Genomic DNA, 14,146 nt, shown 5'->3' with positions numbered 1-14,146 from the left:
TTTTTCATTTCTATTTACTCCTATTACTCCTATTTACTCCTAATACTCCAAATTACTCCTATTTACTCCTACATTTCTATTTACTCCTACTCCTTGACTTCCTTTCAACTCTGAACTAGTCTGGAAGTTTCCTCATAGTAGAAATGTTCTATTTGGGGCTTCTTCAGACATATTAATTTAGCACTGGGAAGATGTAAAGACTTACATGTTTGAACTATCAATATCATGAATTAATAGTTTTTAATATTAAAGCACTAATATTAAAGCACTAATAACACATTTACTGATGTATGAAATAATTCATTCTCTCATTTATTCAGGAAATATATATACTTTGATCTGTTCTAGACCATGAAATAGAGCAATGGGCAAAATAGAAAAAAATCACTGCCTTCATGGATTTTCCTTTCTAGTAGGGGATACAATCAATCAATAAACAAGTAAGATATATGTGGGATAATAAATCTGAATAATCTAAATATGTAGAAATAATATTTATAAAGTGATGAGAATAAGAAGCCTAGCTTTCTATGAAAGTCTCCTCAAATTTTCTATTAATAAAAATAAACGTAAGTAGCAATTGTAAAATGCTTTCAGTTTTTAAAATGCTTTAAAAAATATATTTTTTGTCCTTTTTGTTAGTCCTGTGGGGTAGATATTAATCCCATCTTATAGATTAGAAAACTGAAGACAACAGTAGGTTAAATAAGTTGCCCAAGGTCACACTGCTATGAAGAGCCACTGGTATCTGCTTAGAAGATAGCATAGCAGAGCTGTGTGCTTGACATTGCATTATTATTAAGAAGCAGTTTTGTTTTGCAAGATGAAAAACTTCTTGAGATTGATGGTTGTAATGTTTGCACAACAATGTGAATGTACTTTATGCCGTTGAACTGTACACTTGAAAGGGTTAAAATGGTAAATTTTATGTATTTGTTACCACAAGGTTTAAAAATGTTTAAAAAATGTTTTAAATAATTTTAAATTGAGACCTCTAGAATAATAGAATAACTGCTCTCTTAACTCTTCTTCAGTTAACACATTTGGATTACACAATTCATTCCCTCTGTATTGTGGGCAGATTGATGTCCATAGCACACCAAGCACACTTTGACAGTGGGCTGTATTCTGCTACAACTGTATTTTTCAGTTCCTGCCATCGTGCTATGTACTTACCAAGTCAGTTGGGTTTATTCCCAAATTTATTTATGCCAGTTATACTTGTTATAGTTATACCTATTTTACTTAGTAATTATTCTTATTGTAATTAAGCATCACATAAGCCAAATAAATATGAGTGTGCAAAGAGACTTATTTCAGCGATAACTAATTTGCATATTTTAAAGTTTATTTACTTATTTGGAGCAGAGGGATGGGGGAGAAGAGAGTGTGCACATGCACATGAAGGGAGGGCAGAGAGAAAGGGAGAGCGAGAATACCAAGCAGACTCCATGTTATTAACTCAGAGCCCAGTGCAGGGCTTGATCTCATGAAGCCTGAGATCATGACCTAAGCTGAAATCAAAAGTCAGACACTTAACCAAATGAGCCACCCATGTGCCCCTAAGTTGCATATTATTTAAATGTCTGTTAAAGGCTAAAAATACTGCATCAAATTATATGTGGGCAAGATAACACTAAAATTTAGGGAAGAATGGAAATCATAAAAACTTTGAAATGTCTGGAGTCAGGTTGCTTTGCAAGCGTCTCTAAATTCTTAGTCAACTTAAATCAAACTATCAGATAGTTGTGGCTTATGCAAAAATAAGTGGTCTTTCACTCAGTAAACATGTTGGAAGAAACCTTTTGACTATCAACTGATTAGCAGGTAAATTTAAATTCATGTTTCAAGTAAAGTAAAATTTTATGTCTTTTTCCAGATATAAATCTATTGTTATTTTTTCAAAATGTGCCTCATGGATTAGGCAATGAATTGTTAGATGTGACACCAAAAGCATGACAAACAACAATAAATACAGACAAGTTGGACTTATCGAAATTGTAAACTTTTGTGCATCGAAGGGTATTACCAAGAAAATGAAAAAGCAATCTAGAAAATAAGAGAAAAGATTTGCAAATTACACATCTAATAAGGGTCTAGTATCCAAAATACATAGAGAACTCTTACAACTCAACAACAAAAAGACAACTCAATTAAAAAATGGGCAAAGGACTCAAACAGAATTTTCTCCAAAGAAGATAATACAAATTGCCTATGAGCACATGAAAATATGTTCAACATCATTAGTCATTAGAGAAATGCAAATCAAAACCACTATGAAACAGTATTTTACACCCACAAGGATAGCTTTAATTTTTTTTTTATTTTATTTAAGTCCTAGTTAGATAACATGTTGTGTAATAATAATTTCAGGAGTAGAATTTGGTGATTCATCACTTACATATAACACCCAGTGCTCATCCCAACAAGTGCCGTCCTTAATGCTCATCACCCATTTAGGCCATAGCTTTACTTTAAAAAAAAAAAAAAAGAAAAAGAAAAAGAAAATAACAAGTATGAATGAAAAGAAAATTCAGCAAGATGTAGAGGAATGGAAGCCTCATATATTGCTGGTGGGAATGTAAAGTGGTGCAGATGTTGTGGAAAAGAGTTTGGCAGTTCCTCAAATAGTTAAACAGGATCACCACATGATCCAGCGGTTCCATTCCCAACTATATGCCCCAAAGTCCAGAAAACAGGTATCACGCAAACACTTGTACACAGATGTTCATAATAGCACTATTCACAATAGTCAAAAGGTAGAAACAACCCAAATGTCCAACAATGGATGAATCAAAATATGGTATATACATACAATGGAAGAGTATTCGGCCATAAAAGGAATAAAGCACTGATACATGCTATAATGTGGGAAAAAAAGACACAAAAAGTCAATATTATATGATTCCATTTATATGAAATATCCAGAATAGGTAAATCCACAGAGATAGAACACAGATTGGTGGTTGCCAGGGACTGGGAGAGGAGCAGGGGAGTGAATGGGGTATACTTAATTTCATACCTAATTGGTATGAAATTTTATTTTGGGCGATGAAAGTGTTTTAGAATTACGTAGAGGTGGTAGTTACACAACATAATGACTATACCAAATGCTACTGAAATGTCTGCTTTAAAATGGTTAGTTTTAGGTTATCTGGATTTCACCCCAATTAAAAAAAATATAATTCAAAAGTGAAAATCTTTTTTATTTCTCATTTAACATTATTTTTCAATAACCAACCAACCACTTGTCCCATCTGGTGAATAGGCTTCTGCATATTCTTTAAAACTTTCCTACAATGCATGACTTGAGAAAGGGTTTGTCACCATGTACCTCTCATATATGTAAGTTGATTATTCCACTTGCTTATTTTCAGACAGCTTGATTCTAATTATCCCACCACAGAAATGTTAAAGGGATTCTGAGTCCGTATTGTTTTGGGAACAAACTAGAAAAAGTTATCGGACCCTCCCTTTGGCATATAGCACTTGAGGATGTAGCAGCAGAAGACCTCTCCATAAAACATCATGCACTTTTTCTTTATTTTCTCAGCCTGCAGTGTCTCATACAATAATAGCCGCTAGAAATGTAGCTGGAGTGACAGAGAACTGAATTTCTAATTTTACTTACTTACTTACTTACTTAATTTTTAATATTTGAAGTTTTAATTTCAAGTTTAGTTAGTTGATATACAGTGTAATATTAGTTTCAAAAGTAGAATCTAGTGATTTGTCACTTACATACAATATCCAGTGCTTGTCAATTTTACCTAATTTTAATGAATTGAGATTTAAATTTAAAAATCAGTTCTTGGTTTGAGTTATCAGAAAAATGTTAACTGTATTTGGAACAACTTGGATATTCGAATGTACTTGCTTTAACTGTAAATTTTGTGACGTCTACATACACACCAGGTTCAGGCTTAGTTAAAAAAAAAAGGATATAAAATATCTCAATTTTTAAAATATCTGTTTTATGTTGCTATGAAATTATCTTGGCTATGAAGGATTAAATAAAACCTATTTTTAAAATTAATTTTACCATTTATTTTTATTTGTTCAAATATGGCTATTTAAAAATATTTTTAATGTTCATTTATTTTTGAGAGAGAGAGAGAACATGAACCGGGGAGGGGCACAGAGAGATGGAGAGACAGAATCTGAAGCAGGCTCCAGGCTTTGAGCTGTCAGCACAGAGTCCAATGTAAGGCTCGAACCTAGGAACCGTGAGATCATGACCTGAGCTGAAGTCGGATGCTCAACCAACTGAGCTACCCAGGCATCCCCCCAAAATTTTTAAATTGCATATGTGGTTCACATTATGTTTCTATTGGATAACTTTGTTCTAGGTATTGTCAATGGGGACTCCAGTTATTGGCATCCTCCCTATTTAGGCTGAGGAAAACTGAAGAAAAGCAACTAGAGTTTGGAATATGCTACCAAGTGAGAATCCAAAGTGAGGCCTAATCTCCAACTTCCAGGCTTTCCATAGTGCCTCCATCACAATGGCCTTGGTATGTGTGGGTGGCAAGCCTTGGTGCTCCCTTGTGAGCAGAAGGCAGGCATGGCTAATATTTTCATGACTGGTGTCATTCTTTCAGAAGTCCAAAGATGACCTGGGCAATGACAGAGAGGCATTGCCTCAAGATAACCCCACCCCCCAACGTGACATAGTTTGCCAGCCTATGTAAAGGATTCCAGAAGTGGGCTAGATTCATGCCTAGAATTCATTTGAGAAATTGCAGAAATTCATAGGCTGATGGGTGAGGAACAAAGAGAAGAAAAATCACTTCCCCACAGAGGTCAGAAAAGTTTAACATGCCACTGGTTTGAGGAGAAGTTCTTCTGTCTGGATTGAGTGATTAGATCTTATCCACTTTGCCCCCCAATCATACTTTTGATGTTGGAGTGTCCTCATTTCCCATCCTGGGCCCTCAGATTCTCAGTAGGTGGGGATGCCCAGCCGCAGCATAAATGCCGTGTCTCAGGGCATGACAATAAAACACTCAGACTATCTGAACATTTGCTGTGGAGGCAATGAAATTCCTTCCTTGCTTGCTTCTCATGGTTGGCAGGCTGTTTTCTTCTCTTGGGTTTTTTCTTTTATACGCAGGAGAGAGTAAACAAGAGTTCAATTTTAATGGTAAGCATTTATTTAAGACTGAAACTGGAGCCTGTAAAGAATCACAAAAATGAAGAAATACTGTATTTGCTTGATTTCAGTTAGTATTTCCCCTACATGAGATATGAAGTATAATAATTTTTTGTTATTGTTTTAACACTGTTATTTTTGTCACTCACATATATCTCTAGGCACTCCGCTAAGTACACATACTCATTTTATTTATTACTTGTTCGTTTATTACATGTATTTGTACTTTTATTACTCTATCTTACCAATGAGGAAATTGAGGCACAAAGAGGTTGGGTTACTTGTCTGAGGTCTTACAGCTAGTAAGTGATGAAAACAGAATTCAAACTCAGATCTGACACCAAGTTTCTAAGTTTGTTTCTAAGTCTGAAAAGGGAAATAGGATCTTATGACATTTTACTTACTAGCTTTACACTCAAACATAATGAGTCAAAATATGGGGCCAAAAGCACCTTTTTTTTTTAACTGAAATTGCTTTAATAAAACTTTAAAAAGACTTTTTTTAGATGAAGGTTGTAAGGAGGTATCTAAGTTTGAGGAAGTTTTAAGCACCTGGATTCTTATATGTTTTTGTTTCAGAGTTCATGCAACTTGAAAGCCATCGGTTCCTTAACAAGTCCTGCCAATATGAAATAAGAAAAGATACTTTAAACAGAAAATCCCCCTGTGTTTGGTGAACAGAGCGGTATTGTTGTTTGCTTTTTTAAGGGGACAGAAGATGGGGGTCGTAGTGGGGGTGTTTGTTTTTATGAGGTCTGCTTTGAAAAGCTCTTCTGAAGCCTTCCCAGGAGTAACCAAGCAGGAGTGCTGGGGTTTGATGCAATATATACTGGCTAAACGTGGGCCTGCCTCAGCTGCAAGTAATTTAATCTCAGGATTCTCTCCAAATGGGACCCTGGACCACAGCAATCTGAGAATGTCGTACATTGGATTTCTAATTGCTGCAGGACTCTGTGGTAGAAACAAAAATATTTATAGGTCTAAGTTTCTTAAGGTGGTGGGTTACCTAAATTTGAGAAGAACGTGGGATTTCACCCATTGGGGAGGACGGTTTGCACCATCTGATAGATAGATTTTTTGGGAAAGCTGGAAAAGTTATCTGAAAACATTCCCTGAACTGTGTCATAGCTGTTGGAGTGTAGATGTGATCACTTTAACCATTCCCCCCACTTTTTTAAAAGAATTTATCTCATCTTGGGGTGCCTGGGCAGCTCAGTCGGTTAAGCATCTGACTTTGGCTAAGGTCATGCTCTCACAGCTTGTGAGTTCAAGTCCTGCATCAGGGTCTGTGCTGCATAGGGCCTGCTTTGGATTCTGTGTCTCCCTCTCTCTCTACCTCTCCCCTGCTCATGCTCTGTCTCTGTCTCTCTCTCAAAAATAAATAAACATTAAAAAAATTTTTTTAAAAAGGATTTATCTAATCGTTTAAAGTAATCTCTACACCCAACATGGGGCTTGAACCCTGCAACCCTGAGATTAAGAGTTGCATGTTTCACTGACTGAGCCCACCAGGCACCCCATCTTTAACCATTCCTAAAAGGAGAATCAGAGCCTTCTCTGAGTCCTCTGATCCTCTGTTCATTTGCCCTCCATGAGGATTTGAGAATTTGCTAGTTTGCCCCCTCCCTTCCTCCTCAATTGAATTCTCCCAGATCCTCCAGGAAGAATAGGGGTGCTGATATTGCAGCCCAAGGCCTTTCCTTTAACTACCAGCTACCTCCCAGGTGGGTGGAGGCCTCTGGCTGCGGAGCATCTATCTGCATCAGGTGGCATGAACTGGGGAATCAAGGTGGCTGGCTTGAGAAGAAACCTTCGAGAATATCCAAATGGGCAAAATTTCACCTTTCAAATGGCAAGTATGCCACAGGGATTCATATCTCAGTACAAAGGTACAGCAATAAATTAGTACATCATTCCTTAGTTCGACCCTAGCCTCACTGAAAACTGAAGATAAGCAAATAGGATAAACATCTGTTTTTGTTAAACATTGTCACAATCAGAGGTTTCTCTTAACTTTTTCTTCAAATAGGCAATGCATTTGCATAATTAAAAAATAAAAATGGTAGGGGCTCCTGGTTGGCTCAATCAGAAAAGTATGTGACTCTTGATTTGGGGGTCATGAGTTCAAACCCCACATTGGTGTAGAGATTATAAATAAATAAATAAATAAGTAAATGATCAAATGGTTTTAAAAGGAATGCATTGAAATTCTCATTCTCACCCTGTTCCCACCAGTCCCAAACCCCAGCCCATTTCCTATAGGTAACCATTTTATTTTTTTAAATGTTTTTATTTATTTTTGAGAAAGAGAGAGAGAGACAGAGACAGAGCATGAGTGGGGGGAGAGACAGAGAGAGGGAGACACAGAATCCAAAGCAGGCTCCAGGCTCTGAGCTGTCAGCACAGAGCCCAACACAGGGCTTGAGCTCTGACCCGTGAGATCATGACCTGAGCTAAAGTCGGACGCTCAAACGACTGACCCACCCAGGTGCCCCTATAGGTAACCATTTAAAAATTTTTTCTATGTACTCTTCCAGGGCACCTGCCCAGTGTCCGTTTAGGCATACATAACCAAAATCAAATATATATTCTTATAACTTCTCTCCCTTTTCCGTAAAACAAGGAGCATTCTACAAACACTGTTTGCACCTTGCTTTTTTTTTTTTTTTCACTTCATGCGTCCTAGAGATCTTTCCTTAGTAGCTTTCCTTATGGTAAGCTTCCTTATTCTTTGTTGTTGTTATTAGAGCTGCACAGTATTCCATTTTATGCCACACTTTTTTTATTTGGGTTGTTTCAGTCTGTGTTCTTTTATAAACAGTGCAAGCGTTTCTAATCAGACATTTCTGGCTCAAATTTTGTTCCTTCTATTCTCTTGAAATTCTTCAGGCTTACAGAGGGCTGCCCAAGGGGTGCACACTAGACTTACAGAAGGATAGATGTAGAAGAGGCTTTAGAGCTGGCCTAATCCAACCCACTGTTTTAAGGGGAAATCAAAGCTCCTGTAAAGTGACTTCCCCAGGGTTACAGAGTGGGGCCAGAGTCTAGGTTTACTGCTTCCCTGCCTGAAATTGTACCAGCTAGATCACACGGCTGGATGCTGAGTGTGTGTGTGTGTGCGTGTGCATGCCTCTAGGAATATAAAACTCATTGAATGCAATGTCAAACATGGTAAGAGCCAGGAGGAGATTACAAAGCCCCTTTCAGCATCGGATCCCTTGGAGCAGGAAGTCACCTGGTTAGGGAAAATCTGGAAAGGCTTCATCAAGGAGGCAGCATTCGTGGTGGGCCTCGAAGGATGGATAAGATTTCACCAGGGAAAAAAGATGAAAGACAAGAGTTGTGAATATGGGAAAACATCAGGTATCTTTGGGTAGCAAGGAGCCTACTGTGGCTGCAGCACAGTGTATGATTAGAAAATAAGACTACTAGTAGTTTTAATGAGACTAGTGAATGCTTACCCTAGACTAGGTGTTATTCTTATTGCTTTATCAATACTAGCCTTTAAATTTCTCAACCCTGTGAAGCAAGTACCAGTTGCTTAAAATTATCCCCATTTTACATGTGGGGACACTGAGGCACAGAGAGAGTTGATAAGTCAACTTAAGTCAAATGTTACACAGTAAGATTACATTCTAGAGAGTCCGACTCTAAAGCAGTGTTAACACTTCTCCATGTTCTTAGGAAATGAGACTGGAAAAAGCCCTATTAGAGAGGATACTGGAATGCTTGTTGAAACACAGAAAGATTTATACTGCCTTGTTTGTAAATGGAAGGAGATACATATTTATTGAGCATACATACCTTAAAAAACATGTGAGATAGATATCATTTTCGATAGAATTCAGATGGGGAAACTAGGGTTCTGAGAGGGAAAGTAACTTGCTAGCTAGCAAGTGGCAAGAGATCCCTGAGGCTGGCATGTGAATGAAAACCAGTGCCTGCGCCCAGGCTAACGTTTATCCAAACACAGCCCATAGAATACTAGTGCGTAGCTTAGAGGGGAATGGGGTTTGTGGTCAACTAAACTTGGGAAATGCTAAGATAAACAAAATTAGACCTCAATTTAATTGCAGATTTTAATATACTTTCCATACTTCATAAATAGAGAGGTAGATGTTGCATCACAGACTTACCATGATTCACTCTGCTCCCACCACTTCCAAGCCCTTTGTTCAAGTCATATTCAGTGGAAATAGTGCTGGGAGGTATACTGGTTTGGGAAAGCCTGAATAGAACATACTGGAGAAAGGAAGGAAAGATGTGTTTCCTGATCAGCTGGGCATACAGGCACTCTTTACAGATCTATAATGTTAAAATATGAAGGGCACATGAATCTTACTTTCTGAGGATGGCACAGAAAATAAGTTATCTAAACTTCCATATCTCAGAAGACTGGAATGTTTTGTGGGTTTTTTGTTTGTTTGTTTTGTCTTGGTTTAAGTATCAAAATGGGAAAACCTGATTTGATTTCTAAGCTAGAAATCTCCCAATTTCTATTCTAGTTCTTTCACACCCCAAGGTAAAGATGTTGCAGTGTTGGGAACCAAAAAATATATGTAGGGTATGCTTTTTAGGTTATGCCCGTGAACTTAACTTCTGATTAGCTGGTGGTTTAATTTATAATCTGATATTGCTATTGTATTACTATAAAAGAGAGTACACTCAAAAAGAATACCTTCACCCTTTCCTTCAAATTGCCTCATGAAATGTAAAAGTTACATGTATGGCATGAGTAAACCAAGTATAAAACCTTTGTCATTAAAAAAGTATTCTGCAGAACACCTGGATGGCTTAATTGGTTAAGCATCTGACTTTGGCTCAGGTCTTGATTTCACAGTTTGCAGTTCATGAGTTCCAGCCCTGTGTCAGGCTCTGTGCTGACAGCTCAGAGCCTGAAGCCTGCTTTGGATTCTGTGTCTCCCTCTCTCTCTGCCCCTCCCCCACTCATGCTCTGTCTCTGTCTCTCTCAAAAATCAATAAACAAAAAAAAATTTTTTTTAAGTATTCTGCAAATCTTAAACACAGTGTGAAAATAATACTCTTTTACCGGCTACAAATTCTGTATGTCAAAGGTCATTTCTGTAGGCAATTGTTATTACATTTGATAAGTTGAATGGAGCTTCCTTTTTAATTCAATTCTATGAGTATTTTTTTAATCTGCAGGATGATTATTGGAATGGCCAGAAATGCTATCGGTGCTGATTTTATTACCCCCATAAAATGACCCAGCTCTAAGAACAAGAGGGAGATTTAATAACATCCATTCTTATTTAGAGAGCTGGGGTGCGGGTAAAGGCTTAAATACAACCCTGAGTTCTTGCAAAAACTGGTGGGATCACTGACAGTAGTGTTATTTCATACTTCTGGAGACATTTGACGGGGATCTCTTCAGATACAGACAAGATCGACTTTTGGATATTTTTCCTAAGAAAGTTTTCATAATAACATACTTTGCTGCTGCTGCTGCTGTTGCTGTAAAATTTAATTTTAGTGACTTGAAGCTGTGAGTAAAGTTCAAACTCCCTCTTTTACCACTGCATTCTGATTGGAAGGTAGCTTATTTAGGATAACCATCAGTTCTTTTGCCCGGAGTCTACAGTAAGAGGAACCCAAAGGAAAAACACAAATAAAAAGACGGTATTCACTCATAATCTTTCTTAGGCCAAAATGAACAATATATATATATATACAAATGCTAGTGAAACAGATTGAAAATAGAACCCCACAGGAAAGTTGAAAATGATGCTAACTAATTGCAATAAAATACAAATCCACCCATAACCTAATTAATATAAATATCTTCTTTCTTTTGCATACCCCATAACATGGACATATACATTGAAATGTTTCTCAAGCACGGGCAACTGGGATCCCCAGCCTATGAAACATACCAGCCTTATAAAAACGTTCTCATCTTAGGAACCACTGGATTTGGGATTCTGTACCATTCTAGTGGCTTCTTGGTGTTGGAATTGGGTAGGAAATCTTGGGTGAAAGGAGACTCAAGATGTGCGTCCTGAATTGTAACCTTGGCACCACCCACCCTGTGAGCTCAGACAAATGACTTCATCTCTGGTGCCTGTTTTATTATCTCCCAATTTCTATTCTCGCTCTTTCATATCCAAAGGTGCATGTCATCTTAAGCCTTGGGCACTTTGCATCATAAATTAGAAACAAATCCAGGAGTGAGAAAGAGTGAAGGAGACAAGTACCCGGCTAGGAACACTAAGTTTCTGCACACACTTTGTATTAGGTTTTGTTCATGGTGTTTCATGTTCTGGACCATTCCTTCCACATTTATACATTTTCTCCTGGTCCTTGGAAAACTGAAGTCTCTGTGGAACATTCCATGAATGATCATCAGCATTACGTTGTACTAAAATAACTGGGACCTATTTATAAACCACAGGAAATTGTTCTTGCTCAGGATACTGTCTGAATAAGTAATTTAAAAAGTGGAAAACACTGTCAGTCTTCCATATGTTTTCTCTATTTATTGTTTCCCAAACTGGCCTTGAACATTCCTATCTCTATACCTTTGTTTATGCTATTCTCATAGCTCACATACCTTCCTCACTTATTCAAATCCTCTCCTTCTTTAAGATTCAGCTCAAATATCACTTTTTTCAGGTAGAAATTTCTATAACTTTTGACATGGGTCCTCACCCCCCACAACCCAGGGATCCTTTTTTTCCCCTCAAAACTATGAGTCACTTGTACCCCCAACACATCACTTAGAACTTAAGTCCTACCCTATTTTGTTTTCTTCTTGTTGCCATTACATAAAATTGGGATTTCCAGAGAGACTGTGAACACCTTGAAGAGAAGCTCCCACATGAATAAACCAAGATAGCATCCAATACACAGCTAAGAACACAGAAGGTGCTTAGTGTTGTGGATATAAGGTGATGGTTTTCAAATGGTCTAAAGCCAAATAAAAGAAAATCACAGAAACCCGACGTGCAAAATAGACAAAAGTTGACCCAGTGTGGTAGAAGTTGGAGTATAGATAGGGACACTGGCATCCCATAAAATGGACCCCATTCCCTACCCTCCTCTTTGCTCAGATGCTGGAGCATCCCCACAGCTCACACTCCCTTTCTCCCTTGGCCTGTCCATGCCAGTGTCCCCAGACTTCTGTGCTGGGAACCTGACCTTCCCAGCACCTTAGTGGCCTCATTCCATTCCCTCCAGGCATAAGCATAGATGTGTCTGAGCTGAGCTGTTAGAACTCTCCAGTGTGCTAATGTTACCTACCCGCTCCAAAATGTTTGCATTCTCATAGAATTTTTCTAAAGAGAGCACCTCAACCACACCCATGGATCCCTAACCAGTTACTTGGAGAACTCAATATGGCTGATCATGGAACAGTCCTTTTGACCACATTCCCTCTTTCCTACTGCCCCAGCATATTCCCTTAGGAATGCCTGTGTGTTTGAAATTCTGGAAGTCCCCAATAGTATTTTCTGTCAACACAAACATACTCTTCCCCATAAGCAAAATTCTCTTTTCTCTTTCATACTCTCAATTAATTGGAAGGAAATAGAGCAAGCAAAGTTACCGGTAGTAATTTTTTTTAATTGAGGTAAAATTGACATATAACATTATATTAGTTTCATTTTAATGAAATTATAATGATTTCATGCAAATACATTTTGCAAAGTGATCACCACAATAAGTCTAGTTAATATCTGTCCCTGTTCACAGTTACATTTTTTTTTCTTGTGATGAGAACTTTTAAGATCTATTCTCTTAGCAACTTTCAAATATGTAATACTGTATTACTAACTACAGTCATTCTGGTGGTACATTTTGTGTGTGTGTATTTTTAATGACTGAAACAAAACAGATTTAAAACCTCAGCTCCTGGAAGAACCATTTGTTCTTGCCGGTCCTGTACCTCTCCTGGAAGTTTACCTTGGCTACTAATCAAGCCTTGCATTTAAGAGCAGGGTCTCTGAAGACATCCTTGTTGACGACAGTTTTGTCCAAGAGGATATGCACAGAGTACTTTATGGGCATGCGTGATTGTAGTTATAAACTTTCACAAAAGACTTGATCTTTGACCTCTTGATGATTTCCTTCTTTCCCATGGCAGCTTGTCACTTTGCAGGGATAGCGGTCAATTCTAGCCACCAGACATGGCTGTAGGGACAGTCTGAGGTATCATCATCAACATTCTTCATGATAACTGCTTTGCATCCGGAGTAGTGACTGGCCAGGACCAGCATCACCTTCCCCGGTTTCATGAACTTGCCCATCTTGATGCCATCTAGATGAACTTGCCCATCTTCGAGCCTCTAGAAGAAAGCTCTGGTGGTACTTTAAATGGCACAAGACACATCTCATTCAGAGCACAGAAACAGAATGAAGAGTGGCTGTACTGTCCACTCCTTGGCCTGGCATCATTCCAGCCCATTTGCCCCAGTGCTGGACTGCACTCCTCCAACATTGACCACTATGGCCTCCTGCTCTCTCGGGCTCCACACTCGCATTCTTGCTCCTCCCCTGATTTGCCAAACATGCTTATTGGACTAACAATGGGTTTGTCCTTGACTTTACACCCTGTTGACCTCTTTGATTATGGAGATCCAGTTTTCACTTCAGACCCCAACTCAGACCCTGGTGCTCTTAGTTTTGTTCACTGGCCAGTGGCCTGTCTGGGTCCACAGATCCTGGCAACTTCAACCACTTCAAAACACCAGGCCCTGCCAACCACAGACGGCAGGCCACACTTGCCAGCTGCAATCTGGGGCTATCTTCCAGGAGACCCTCTTGCCTGTGCTACGAGCCCACTTCCATTCAGTTCCAAACCCTTAACTTAGCAACTCCGATCTCAGTAGCCTCCTGACTTCACACTGCATGTGTTCTTCCCACTATTTACACTCAGATTACCTCTACAGACTTTGGCCTTATTCACCTTTGCCACTCCATGTGCCCTCTAAAACCCTTTGGCTTCTCTGCCCCCACCCCCCCCCACCCCCCCCCCCC

At 38.5% G+C, this 14,146-nt stretch overlaps 1 pseudogene; it reads right to left on the bottom strand.

Moving 5' to 3' along the window:
* Positions 1–13,006: 13,006 nt before the first annotated feature.
* LOC125162584 (60S ribosomal protein L27-like) lies at positions 13,007–13,416 on the bottom strand (annotated as a pseudogene).
* Positions 13,417–14,146: the final 730 nt, after the last annotated feature.

This window comes from Prionailurus viverrinus, chromosome A3, assembly GCF_022837055.1.
Source record: "Prionailurus viverrinus isolate Anna chromosome A3, UM_Priviv_1.0, whole genome shotgun sequence".
In the NCBI taxonomy this organism is placed as follows: Eukaryota; Metazoa; Chordata; class Mammalia; order Carnivora; family Felidae; genus Prionailurus; species Prionailurus viverrinus.
Note: the sequence above shows the minus strand (reverse complement) of the source record. Positions and strands in the feature narration are given on the sequence as shown.